Genomic DNA, 14,506 nt, shown 5'->3' with positions numbered 1-14,506 from the left:
ATTAAGTCTTGTATAATTATGCAATTTTATTATAATATATATGCATTCACACAAACGTACATTTGTGCATATGTATGCATGTGCATACATGTATAATAAATGTATACATATATATGCATTTATATAGCATATACTTTATGAACGAATTTATAAACTATAAATTCTGTATATTTCTTTCATTTACAGCCATTAAATATTCATTTTAAATCTGATTCTGTGTTAGGATTTAGTTACACAGAGATAAAAACCACTGACCTTAGGGGTGCTAGTTTAAATTATAACATTTATGCAAATAAATAATAAAGAATAAAATGTTTTAATGTAGGATTTCATATAGGCAAAGGAAAGGCACAGGAGAAAGAGCTAAATTCATCACTTGATAGGTCCATGCTGGACATCATCCAAGATGCAGTAAACCGCGCTTACATTAAAAAAAAAAGAAAAAAGAAAAAAAAAAAAAAACACCTTGTAATAGCACTTTCTTATCTCCGTGGCAAACACACAAAACAGATAGCAAAAAGCGGAGGCTCTGATTTACCGAAACGTGCATATAATATATTGTCTACCTGTCCTGGTTATTTCTTCATTAAACCTAGAAACTGTTTTTTCTTAATTACCTACAGCATGTATTTGCCTACATATTTATTTTCTCAATTGACTACTGAGTTCCTCGAATAAAGGAGACCTTATTCATCCTCAGTACCTAGCATAATATATGAATGAATAAATGAACAAATGACTGTGAAAATCCAAAGATCCAACAGGAACAATTTGAGATTAGAATTTTCAGTACGAAATGCTTAACATGGTGTTGATGGATTAACAGAAATCTCCAGTGCCTAAATTTTCCCCAACCTGAAAGAAAACTAAGCCTATGTGAGTATATACTTACATGTCTGTGTTTGTGTGTATGTTTATATGTGTGTATATAGAAATGAATAAATGACCAAGTTAATTTTGATATGGCAATGTTGAAAGAACTCAGGCTTTGTAGACAAGTAGACTGAATCTAGGATCCCAATCATATGTCCTTGTCAGAGCTTTCAGAACTTCATATTCCTTTGACATTCAGTTACATCAAAAAAGAGATCAGAGATTTTTGTTATTGTCTCACTTATAAGACTTAGTCATGACAGTGCAAGACCACTGTAATATTATAGCTTCTCATTGAAAATGCTATTTTCTATTTCCAACTTTTAGACATCTCTGTCACAACAAAAGTAGAAGCATTACTTGTACATATCTGAGTTATTTGTATATTTAAAAATTGATGTTAATATACATGACTTCTCACTGAAAAATATATTGTGCATTGGAAAAGGGGGAGTCTAATTTTCAAAGTAACATTAGTCATTCAAAAATACTGCACTAATAACTGAGAGTAACCTTATCTATGAATTCAAAATGTCCCATTATATTTTGCACAGGTGCAGTGATAACCTTTTTAAAGATTTTTTATAATCACTTTTTTTGGTATCACTTAAAAATATAATATATATGTAAGTATACACATATATAAAATATATGATAGAATATCAATTAATTCTCATAGATATTTACCTAAAAATTTCCCAATAACATTATCAACAGTGATCACATCCTTTGCTGAATTTCTCCAGCATGTAATGTCTATCCCATCTATTTGGGTTTTTTTTTTGTTTGTTTGTTTGTTTGTTTGTCTTTTTCTTTTATATCGGTACCAGGGATCAAACTCACGACCACACATTTGTGAGGCAGGCGCTTATGCCGCTGCGCTAAATCCCCAGCCCCTAGCCCATCTATTTGGATATTTTATAAATAAAACTTGCATATGCATACTTTCTCTGTAAACCTTACAGGAGCAAGAACCATAAAGCATGTTTTTACCTTGAACAATGCTAGCAACTGAACATTTGTTGAAAATGATATTTTACCACTAAAAAAAATAAATTTTTTTCTCAAAATCATTTTCTACTAAACTAAATTTGCCCTTTTTTTGCTATATCTTTTGGAGATAATGAGAAAAATGCATATTCCTTCCTCTAAAGAATCTATGATTTAGTTAGTTACACAGAAAATTCTATAAAAAGAACACTCAAGGTGATATATAATTGTCAAATGAAGGCTCAGAAAGAACATTAAACCTAGAAAGGAAAATCTCTATCAACAAGATATATGTGGAATTTAAGAACGTAAGCCTTTTTTATCATAACATGAATTTGTGCATAGGAGATTCTAGTTTTACTGAATTCTTGGGTGAGAAAAGTACTTGCTATATAAACAGATGGAAAATTCCACTCGAGTTTTCAAAGATAAATTATCTTAAAATCAGTAATTCATCAATTCTCTTATCTGATGAATTACTCTACCTACAGAAGGAGTAATTAATCTTATTTTTGTCAATCTCATAGGTGTAGAATTCTTAATATTTTTATTAAAAGTATTTAAGGTAATCCAATATAATATTAACTGAAATCTAGTTACATAATCTTTCTGTCACTTTGGAAGTTCACATGTTAGTAAAAACTGCATGACTAAGAAATTTGTATTTCAAAGTTTTCATCACCTGAATTACTAACAAGTTTTGTGACTATCTGATATTTCCATATTTTAAATTCTGTTGTTTCATCAGAGATGTAAACTGAAGAGCTAGCAATAATGTAATAATGCATAGTTAAAATAGTCCTGATAATGTATAAGGTTTACAGATATAGATTATTTTTATGTAAAGTATGAATTTTCATAGTCTATATTTCTCCAGTGTCTTATGTGTTGATTTCTCTTTTTCGGTGTCTTTTTCATTAGTTTCTGTTAAAAGTAGATATAAAAAAAGAAAAAAATTAGATTGTAATTGTGGATATTAAAGTAAATACTTTGAATTTATCTTAACAGTCCAATGGATTTTTAACTACAGTATCTTGATTTACTATCACACCTGCAGTGTGTTAATAGGAGTCATGAATTGGAGACACAAATTTCAGATTTTAATAATGATTTCTAATATAGCTTAGTCCTTTACATTGAGTGGGAAAAAAAGAACAAACCAAATACCTCATGATACTGAAAGTAAGTGCATAGATATTGGTTTGTCCTTCTATGAATGCCATCAATTTTGTATACTAAGGCAGAAAAAAAAATTGTGGAGAAAAACTCCTTTAGGAAATAGATGATTGGCAATTCATTTTAAACAAAGGAGAAAAGTTAACAGATTTACATTCAACACAATACAATCATCTACCATATTGTGGAGGTTCCTTTGAAAGACAATGTCATGATTTAACATGGATTCAGGTTCATATGGAAGGTTTATTTTCCATGTAGTGATATTAAGAGGTGGTCATACCCTAAAGAGGTAAACCCTAATGAAAATTACTGTGGAGATTCCTCAAAAAAATGAAAATAGAAATTTCATTTGACCTTTTCTAGATATCATCCAAAAATGAGTTAGAATTATCATATTACAGGGATATGTGCACACCCTGTAATATTTATAGTAGCACAATTTAACATAGCTGGATCTTGGAAGCAGCATATAGGCCCATCAATGAAGAAATGAACAAAGTAAATATGGTGTCTATACACAATATAAGTATCTGATAAAAAATGATAAATCTGAAGCATCTATAGGTAAATGGAAGCAACTTGAGAACATAATGTAAAGTGAAATAAATCAGACATAACAAGCTCTAATATTGCAATTATTTCTTATATATGTATATATGACAAATAGGAAGACATTCAAATACTTCTTAAAATCACAAATTCCATTGTTTGAAAAACATTTCAATATATATGCAATTGATTCCATATATATTTAGTTCATTGAAAAGAAGATTTAGTTATCTGTTTGCTTCTTTTGGTATGAATATTGTTGATTTATATCTTTTACTTTGAGTAATTGCTTTGAAGATAATGACATACAGTGTAATAACTGTTGTTTTTCTCTTATTACTTGATTATGAAATTTCATTTTTTCATAAGATAAAAGAAGAGTTGAAGCCTAATGGGAAGTAACTGTGGTATTGTCCAAAAAAGGCTTAAGTAGTTTCCCTTCAGAGGACCCCCATGTCCCCAAGAGGGAGTCGTTCTAAAATAGTGAGCCTGGCTTCTGAATCGTGATCTGTGGCTTCACGTGTCAGCCTGTGGTGTCTACAACTTCCCTGCACTTTCCCACCATAATGCAAACAGACTAGGAGAGGGAGAGAAAGGGGGAAGGGGCAGGGAAGGTAGAGGCAGAGGAGGAGGAGGGACAGGAGAGGGTCAGGGCAGGGGGGCTGGTGTTTCCCTGTTTGGACTTTCAACTCTCAAAACTGTGAGCTAAATAAACTTCTTTGTTGAATAAGTTATCCAGATTCTGGTATTTTGTTTTACTGACAAAATGCAGCCCAATACAAGGAGCAACATTGAAATAAGAGTAAAAGAAGATATTGTCAAAATTCAGCTGAAAGGTAAAGGTCTGATTTAGACAGTGTGAATAAAACCTGAGAGACTCAAATCTGATTCATCTGTCAGTCATTTTTCTAAACTATCAATCAATCCTGCAAATAGTTTCAAAGAGAAGAAAATAATATAAGTAGTATAAATTGTTACTTACCTAGGCTTTACTAACTGAAGATTGCTCAGAACCATGTTTTTTAGCGTGAACCTTATCTGTCTCTTTACTACCACTCCAATAATCTTTCATTCTAGCCCACTTTTTATTCACTTTAAAGCAGAAGACAGAAATTCAGCTTTCTAATGGGATAAGGCAGGTAAATAGTTGAAGCAAAGTATAGATGGACCATTTCAGTGTTGGAGAATAGATGCACCATTCTGTTGCCTTCATCTTAGCCTATACTCACATGTTCCTGAAAAAAATATATATATTGTTCCTAAGTTAAAGGAGTAGAAGCCAAATTTAAAAAAGAAAAGTTCTTAATTGGATAAGTGGAGATGAGCAGAGTCACAAAATGGCATTGTAGGAAGTTGGTTTTCTTATGGTTTATATCTATATATCCCCTTGCCACACACACAAAGCCTCATGTGCTCTCTTCCTCCTCTCCCCTCCAAGCTCTGTCTCTCTGTCTCTCTCTCTGTCTGTCTGTCTGCCTCTCTGTCATGCTTCCCTGCCTTGCAGCCCACCAACTATGGACTAGAACTTTTATAAACTTTTTTTCCTTTAAATTTTGGACTTGGGTATTGTGTCCCATGAATGGAAAAGTGACTAAGACACATTTGAAGATATTTAAAGCTCTCCTGGACTCCAGTGACCAACTGCTCTGGTTAAACTTCCTGTGTATCTTGCTCAAAAGCTTTCCTTCACCTCCTGTTTCCCCCTTAACAATAATCACAGTGCCTCAGTCCAATTTTTACACGCTGTTACATTTACTTTGGTCATTTTGATGCTAAAATATGTTCTTAAAAAAACAAATGAAAAAATCATATTGTTATGCAAGTAATCTATTTGCCTCCAAATATTACATATTTAATATGTCCTTTCTGCAAGGACATGAGTGCACATTTACCATCACACATCCAGTAGTTTTATTCAGATTTAAGATGTATCTTTTACTCTCGGCTTCCTCTCCTTCTAAACCAACAAGGAATCAATATGCAGATGCTTGATTTACAGACTCTTAGGGTGACAGATCGATAAAGAACCCCATTGAAAAATGCTTGCCTAAAGAAGGAGAATATAAACTTTTTCCTTAATCTGTATAAGGCATTGCTCCCAGGACCAAGCACTTCTTGTTCAGTGTCAATAGTACTGAGTTTTCTTACTGCTTTTTTATGTCAAAGCACTCTTCAAATATGTACTTAATTAAGCCTCTCTTTTAACAGAGGTGGCCCTGTTCTCATCCCCCAGCCTCCCTTCCCTATCTCCTGTGTGGAAAGTTCGCTTTGAAGTCTTGCAGGAGAGATGTGCACGGATGAAGGAGATGAGAACAGAGCCAAGGGCGCTTATAATGAACTTTTGATGGAAAAAAAAGTTTAGATTAATTCAGCTATTCTAGTTACCGTCCATTTAGAATTCTTATAAGAGAAAATACAGAAAGATAATGAGTTAGATTTTATGTTAGCTCTGAAACTCCTGTCCTCTAAGTGCATTTGAAATGTCCTGTGGATTCCTGAAGATTTAGCACCCTGCAAATTTCTACTTTTGTAGTACTTATTTATTTTGTATTATGCCTAGACTCTTTATGCTTATTTCTTATTATTGCCTTGAAGTTCACAGGCAGAACTTGACTTTTTAAAAGATACCTATTTTTCTGTATACTTCTCCATGGATTGATTCTTGGAAGGAAGGACCGTGATCATTTGTAACTATGTGTATTATCCATAACTACGATTTTGTAAATAGATGTTGATCATTTGAGAAAGTGTTTTGTAACTACTTACAATGCAGAAGCAATTTCAATAGTAGAACTGAATCTGACGTTAGTGTACAGTGGCTGCCAAATAATTCATTTTAATTTCTTTTCTCTGGTTATCTGAGTCATTTCCCAGAAAATTATTTCCCTAGGTTGCTTATTTAAGGTTTATAAAAAGATGTAACAAATAAACTCAACATAAATAACTTAATGGTCATAAGAGTCATAATTATAGTCACTTTTTCTTTATTATATTGTTGTTCAGGAATGCTGAATCTTCCCTGGGATATTAAATTTCATAGATTGGTGCATGTTGTGTTTTGCAAATATCATTTTGATTTTTTTCATGTATTGCAGACAAGATATAGAGGTAAAGTAAAAGCCATATTGCATATTTGATTTCCAATTTATCTGAACTTAGTGAAAGAACTGTCGGCAGTCATTTTTTTATGCTTATATTATTTTCCAGATCACACAGATACTCTACTGAGCAGCGAAATTGTCCCTACTAGTTCCTATAAGACACTGATTTTACTTCTTGTGGTATTTTTATAGGTTTTTGCTCAAAAATGCCAAGATTCAGATATTTGGAAATTTACTCAAAAAAAGCTTATATATTTACTATATGTTTTTAGGAATTCCTAATACACTTTTCTCAAGAAAACCTTTTACTTAATTATTTTCCATGTTATTTAACTATGTTTATTTATACTGGATTATTCAGTATATTATTATTCTAAACATCAAAGTCCTGTAACTTTTTATTATTCATTCAATCCAGGGCTCTTTTGTCCATTTAATTAAAAATAAATCTAGGTTTGATGACTCACAGGTGTAATCCTAGCACTGAGAAGGCGCCCTGCAGTCTTCAGGCCAGCATCAACTGCATAGTGAGTTCAAGACCAGCCTGAACTGCATAGCAAGACCCTGTCTAAACCACACCAACAATGAAATGTAAAAAAAAAAAAAATGCAGGAGATTTCATTAATTCAAAGGCTTACTAATGGTGCTTGCCAAACCATACAAAATTTTATTTAATGCGAGCAGTTTGCATTACAAGAAATACAAATTTAAAAACTTTTATGCTGAGAAATATCTTTGACTATATTTTAGTTGAAAAACTTCTAGCAGTTATGAAATCTGCATACCAGATTCACATAGCATCTAAAATAGAGACAAGTAAAGATAAAGTTATAAGTCTATCAATTTAGGCTCCTTATAGTACAAATTCTTTTAATTCTTATTTTTATATCTTTAATATAGTATTTATTATTAAGTAACCATTAGATAATACTTAATTGTAAAAATTGCCAAGGATTTGGTTGTCTATCTACCTAAAACACTATTTTCCAGTCTCCAATACTCGTATTACACCCTGTTACCTAGAACTCAGCATCTCTTCTCAGAAAATAATTTGAGAGCACCCACTTTAAAGATTCCTTCCCCTTTCTCATTCACTATTTTGTGGCCCATTTTCATTTCCTTCATAATATTTATCAATACTAGGACAATTTGTTTACTTACATTTTTTCTCCTGATAATTGAAATATAAGCTTGATAGAACTGAAAACTTACCTCTTTCATCCATTTCTAAATCTCTAAGTAACAGAACAGTGCTTGACTCATGGTAAACTCAACAGATACCTGTTCATTCACTCATAACACACATCGGTTGCATGAGTGTATACATTATTTAATGAACTGTAAATAGGTCTAAAGCCAGGTAGACAATCATCTATACAAATGCTCAGAACAGAATTGACGAATAACATCAGGACTATGAGCATTGGCAGTTATCTGGAACTTCCAAACAAAAGAGGTAAAACGCATGAAAAATACCGAGTCTCTGTGGTGTTTACCTTTCAGCAGCACTATTTGAAAGCAGCTTTGTGTGACATTAGAAGTCTCTGGATGCTGCAAGATGAAATTTGCTTAAACATGCTACCTGATAATTGTTAAGCATCCTAAATATTTTCACTTGAACCTAGCCCAAAATCCCATTCAATATCACTACAAACTAGGAAATTGTGTTTTTATATAGTCACTGTGATATGACCTACATTTTGTCAGTAGATAAAATTAGATGAGCTGATTTTATTTGGGAAGGGAAAATGTCAAAACCTAAAATAATGAGTTTCAGGGTGAGGGTCCAACTAGGTAGTTAAGGTAAAGATTGTAATAAATATGTTCAAAATATAGAGACATAAAAATATAAATTGTTTTCTTATGTAACAGATCTAAATAAGCAGTTTAGGTAAACCTGTAGTTCTGTCCTATGGAATTCAAGGATTCAAATTTCTTATATTTTGTTTCTACCATCTTCCCAGGTATTCTATGCATATGGTTATTGTCAAGTCCCAGAAATGGCATCCTCTTGCCCATGGAAACAGAAAGTATAAAGAACTCACATTCCCCATATTTCAAGACCTATACCTGGAAGTGTTACTTTCACTTCAGGTCACATACCTTACTGAAAGCATAGCCAAAAGACTTCATCTAGCTGGAAGGGACTTTGAGAAACATAGTATCTATCTGGGTAGTCTTTGCCCACCAAAAAATCAACTACAGAAGAATGCAAAAAAACCTTTTTTTTTTTTTTTTTTTTTTTTGACAGCTAAGTATTTCTACACTCCAGCAAGGAAAACATGAGTATGGTGGCTGATGTAGATTGGGTGTTATAAAATTCCAAAATTCCCATGTCAAAATTCTAATCACCATATGTTGATTCTTAGAGGTGAGGGATTTGGAGAGTAACTTAATTGTGAGGATAGAGACTACCAGGTGGGCTAATTTCCTTATCAAAGAGAGACTTCTGAGAGCTCTCTCCACTTTTTCTTCCATGTGAGAGCACTAGTCATTGTTCTCCAATCTAGAAAAAGAGTTCTAATTAGAACCTGACCATGCTAATACACTGTATGAGGTTTTAGTAAACTTAAATGTATTTGGTTATGCAGATTTAATATTATTATGTTACTTGAAACCATTGAGAATTTTTGTTGTTTTCAAGCCACCCAGTCTAAGGAACTATTTATAGCTTCCTGAAGTGACTAAAGACAAGATCTATAAGAAAATATTGACTAGGCACTGGATGGTATAACTAATTAAGAAAAATTGAAATTAAAGTAAGTTTCCAAGACCTATATATTGCTGATGCCAATTTTATATTTAGTTTGTATTAATATTTAAACAGTAACATACAGTGGAAAAGTTTTTTTTATAACTACAATAGAGAACTGGGAGTCCTAACCACTGTGTCATGTATAAAAGCACTTTGTTTGTCTATACAAATGAGGTACAAGGCAAAGCATATTAGAGGAAAAAGTCAACTCCCATATGTGAAATGTGTTCCTTAATAAATACCATGTCGTGAGCCATCATACTTTAAGTCTACTTCAAAATATAACTCTCTGTTACTCTGTGAGTTCAGTAACTTTTTTAGTCTTGATCTTTTATACAATGAGCTGCTTACACCTTTTTTGTGACCTTCTCTCTATTGTCATAAAATGAAATATACATAAAATTTTAAATGAAACAAAAGGTTTAGTGAACTAAAATTTATTTGATTATGCAGATTTAATATTATTATGTTTACTTGAAGACTGCGAAATACTAAATTATGGTTCAAATATTTTTTTTTACAAATATTCAATAGCCTTCCACCTGGACACAGAGAATAACAAAACAAGAGACAGAAACTCTGTTTTTCCCCTTTTAAAATTTTCCATTATATTTAATTTATCTGACTTCAATCTGTTTATGTTGTAGTTGCTTCTTTCTAATTTTGAGGTATCTTTATAATGTGTTAATATTGGATACTGGTTGCTTTTTTCTCCTTTTATTTTTTATAAAACAAAATTTCATAGCAAAATACTATGAGAATAACAATAGTTAATACAATGTATGTCATTATCTCTAAAGTAATTAGAGTATAAGATGGAGACAAAAAAGGTTTTGTCTTACAAAAAAAGAAGCAGATAATAGCACAAAACTTTCTTTTCAATGAACTAAGAAAAACTAGTAATATAGATGAAACAAATTAGCATATATATTAAAATATATTTGAAACAACAGAATTGGCAATCTGAGAAATTATTTCAGTTTCTCCTTACTTTTTATCTATCTTCTATTTTGCTTATATATATATATATATATATATATATATATACACATATATATGCTGTGTTCCTCATATTATATATATATATATGCTGTGTTTCTCATATCATAAAAATCACTGTAATATTTAAGCTTGTATGTTTGACTTATCTCACTTAACTTTATGCTCTCAAGTTGCATCCATTTACCTATGAATACTCTAAGTTTATCTTTCTTTATGGCAGTGTGACATTCCATTGTGGATAAATACTGCACTTTCCCTGTCTATTTATCTATTGAAGGGCATATATGCTGTCTCCAACATGTAGCTATTATAAGTTGTGCTGTTATAAATATAGGTATATATGAATCTCCATAGTACGATAATTTTAACTATTTGGGGAAAATATCGGAAGGGGGATATCTGTGTCAAATGAAATTTCTACTTTTGGTTTTTTGAGGAACCTCCACTCTGATTTCCATAGTGGTTGTACTACTTTACACGCCACCAACAACATGGAAGAATTCCTTTTCCCACACATTCTTGCCAGCATTAGTTATTGTTAGATTTTTTTTGATAATAGATATAATTTTCTGTGTTAAGGTAATATCTCAGCATAGTTTTAATTTTCATTTCTCTTCTGGCCAGTGATAATTAATATTTTTTAATGTATTTATTGGCCATTTGTACTTCTTTTGTGAAGTGTCTACTCATTTCAAATGCCCATTTTTTTTGACTGAATCTTTTATTTTAAGGAATCAAATTTTTCTCTAGTTCTTTGTATATTCTAGATGATGGCCCTCCATTTGACAAATAGTTGGCAAAGTTTGTCCCATTCTGTGGATTGTCTCATCACTCTGTTGATGGTTTCCTTTGCTGTAGAGATTTCTAACTTGATATGACACCATTTTCTGATTCTCAGTATTATTTCTCATGCAGTTGAAGAACAGTGTTTTTTGTGAAATCAAAAAGAATTGTTTCTTTTTTATTAATATTTTTTTGAACTAGGAATCAAACTCATTACCTTGCACTTACCAGGCAAGTCCTTGAGCCACTGAGCTAAATCCCCAGCAAGAGAAGCCCTGCTCTCAAGCCTGTCAAAGACCAACTCTGTGCTAGCTGAGAGGAAATTTTGTTCTTCTACCAGGAATCAAACTCACAACCTCATGTTTGCCAGGAAAGCGCTTATGTCTCTGAGATAATCCCCAGCCTTGTTTCTTTCAATAGTGAAAGTAGTATTTACATGTGACTAAATACCAACTGAAGGAAACTGAAATTCTCCAAAAATGTAAATTATTTTGAATCTCTTTTTTTTTTTTTTTTTTTTTTTTTTTTTTGCCTTTTTCCTTTTTATCGGTACCAGGGATCGAACTCATGACTGCCTGCTTGCAAGGCAGGCGCTTATGCCGCTGAGCTAAACCCTCAGCCCCTTGAATCTCTTTTTAATAAACTCAAATGTATTTTATTTAGTGATTCTAAATTCATTTTAATATTAAACACTTTTAGTGAACAAGAATACATTTTTAAAACATACAATTATTTCAATTCCTATATGACAATAACTTGAAAATTACACCTGGTAAGCATTCAAGCTTTTATCAAAATACTAACTAGAATACTCCTATGTGGCAGATGGATGAAGCACAAAGCAAACAATAAAAGTACACTAAAAGTTTTATAATTTCATTGTGAAACTTACAGTTCTCCATATTGAGAAATATAAGCAGCCTTGCAAAGAAACTTGCTATAAGGTTTAAAAAGTCAATCCTCTTATCTTTTTAACTTGAAAATAATTCTAGTTACAATTAAACTTTTCCAAAGACAAACAGAGAATAATGAAGAATTAGTTTTGAGTAATACTGTAAATACCATTATTTTTAACTTCTAAAACACAACACAAGAGCCCATCATAATTATTTATATCAGATTTTGGTGTCTATTTTATTTTTACAGATATTTTACATTTTGTACACAGACTTCCATGGAACTCCATTTAAGGTTTTTCTGTCTTAAAATGTCCCATCATGCCATAGACATATTAGCTATCTATTTTCTTTCCTAATCTTTTCATTCCAGATATTTCTAATAGGATAATTTAAAATTCAGTACAAAACCACTAATATGCACTGTGAGAGCATAGATTAATTCAAGAGTATGTAAGTAACATTTCTACTAGAGTCAAAATTGTCTCTAAAGAAAGATTAGAGCATGAAGTATTTCCATTTTCTTCCATAATCATCACTGAGAATTTTTTTTTTTTTAAAAATGTGATTGTCAAAGACTGAAAAAGAGAGATGAACCTTGCTGTTTAGGAGTAATTTGTATAACATAGAACAACCCAATGAGGTTTTATATTTTCTTTCCTTTTCTTTTGTTTTTTTATTAACAGGATGAAGGTACAGGTTTTGAAGCCACTTGAACTGTCCACATGAGAAATATCTGCCTAAATACAGAGACTAAACATTAAAAGAGTCCTATATTGAGAAGGACACGCTCTGATCAATCAGCCATGTAAATGTATAATGGATTCTCACTTGTCACAGTCAGTGTAAACAAATGGTAGTTTACATGTTATACAACGTATTTCTACTTTGGAAAATTTCTTTTGGTTATTTTTAGGCACTAGCTCTCATAAAGCACTAAAATGTACACTATTAAATTAATTTACACACCTACCAAATATTTTTATATCTATAGAACAAATTAAATCTCCTGGGATTTGTAACTAAGACTCTCATGCCTCATGAAGTACGTTTTTCTATTTCTAAGTATTTTTCATCTTGTCTACTTTTCCTGTTTTGCCAACAGTTAAGAATGAAAACTTGGAATTCATTTTTATTCTGGCCTTCATCTTAGATTGTTTCTTTGCACTAAGCTGGTAGTTAAAAGTTTTCAAAACAAATTCTGGTTGGTGTGTTGGGTGATTAGTCCACTGAAATGTGTTTCTACTGCCTTCTTTTGTAGTTCTCCATTGCTACACATCCTTTTTAATGTTCGTCTGAATTGAACTATGTTTGCCATCTGCTGCTTTAGACTCTCAAATGATCCGAAACCTTTGAATTTTGTTAAATCATTCCTCATTATTGCTTTTTTAGTAGTATCTATAAAGTCTATCCTTTCCTTTCCTTCTTATTTCCTTATGTCTGTCATTTACGTACTCTGTAGTCCCTGAGGAATTAAGACAAGCAATCAGTTTCAAATGCAAACACCCCAGTTAAAGTATAGCTGATCTATTTTGAAATAAACTTTCCCTATCTTGTTGCCTCAATATAATATTTTTTAAATGTTTTTACTCACTTAGTATGCATATGCAGTCAATTGATGACATTTGGGTCCTTTCCGATGTTTTAGACTATATTGATTTAGAAGTTCTTTTTTACCACAGCATAAAAGTTTTACTTTCCATATCATTTCCTTCATTGCTTTAGGTTTTTGTACCTCATTTTTTTTCAGTTTGCTTCAATATTTTTTAGAAATAAAGGACCCAAAAAAATTCATAGCATGATTCTTCTCTGAAAAGAAGTAGAAAAAAGAAAGCATTCTGATCTAAACCTTTGGGGACAAGCCAACAACATTCTTTTATTTCTCCCTCACTTTTATCTTAACACACGCAAAAATGCAGAATCTTTTCATAGCACCTTTGCTTTCCTTTCATTGGCAATCATAGGTGGAAAGCTTCACGGAAAATGTTACCAGGAATAGTATTAGGGAAGAACGTGTAACCTCTCCATGATTTCCTAGGTAATAAAATGTGTCCCCATTTAGAAATGTTTTTGTTCTGTTCAACTATTTACTCATCCATTATTTCTTTCATTTATTTGTTTTTAAGTTGTCAGTTATTGTATAACTACCAGAAACTTATTGGCTAACAAAGAAAACAATCTAATATTTCTTATAATTTTGTGGACCGGTGGGGATCAGTTTTTATGCTCACATGTGGTGTTAACTGGGGTCACTCATGAAACTTAGTTCTATGATGGGCTTTGTTGAAGTTGAAATCTGCAAGATGATTCCATTTATGTATCTGTTGGATTGATTTTGGAATGCTTGGGAGTACTGGATTTCACGCTTCAGGAGTGTA

At 31.8% G+C, this 14,506-nt stretch overlaps 1 long non-coding RNA gene across 2 annotated transcripts in view; it reads left to right on the top strand.

Annotated features, from left to right (window-relative positions):
* The first annotated feature begins 300 nt into the window (after window positions 1-300).
* The window catches only part of LOC134470463 (uncharacterized), a 29,266-nt gene continuing 15,060 nt past the window's right edge, over window positions 301-14,506 (top strand). The window contains exons 1-2 of one of the 2 annotated variants that reach the window (XR_010039379.1): window positions 301-876; window positions 12,815-13,154. This is a non-coding gene — a long non-coding RNA (uncharacterized LOC134470463). Of the gene's footprint in view, window positions 877-12,814; window positions 13,155-14,506 lie in introns of those variants that run through there. The other variant, XR_010039378.1, reaches the window with a different exon arrangement.

The sequence above is a fragment of the Cavia porcellus genome, unplaced genomic scaffold (assembly GCF_034190915.1).
Source record: "Cavia porcellus strain 051 isolate PalLab524CR breed Dunkin Hartley unplaced genomic scaffold, mCavPor4.1 scaffold_15, whole genome shotgun sequence".
NCBI lineage: Eukaryota > Metazoa > Chordata > Mammalia > Rodentia > Caviidae > Cavia > Cavia porcellus.
The sequence above is the reverse complement of the archived record's forward strand: the minus strand, read 5'-3'. Positions and strand labels throughout refer to the sequence as shown.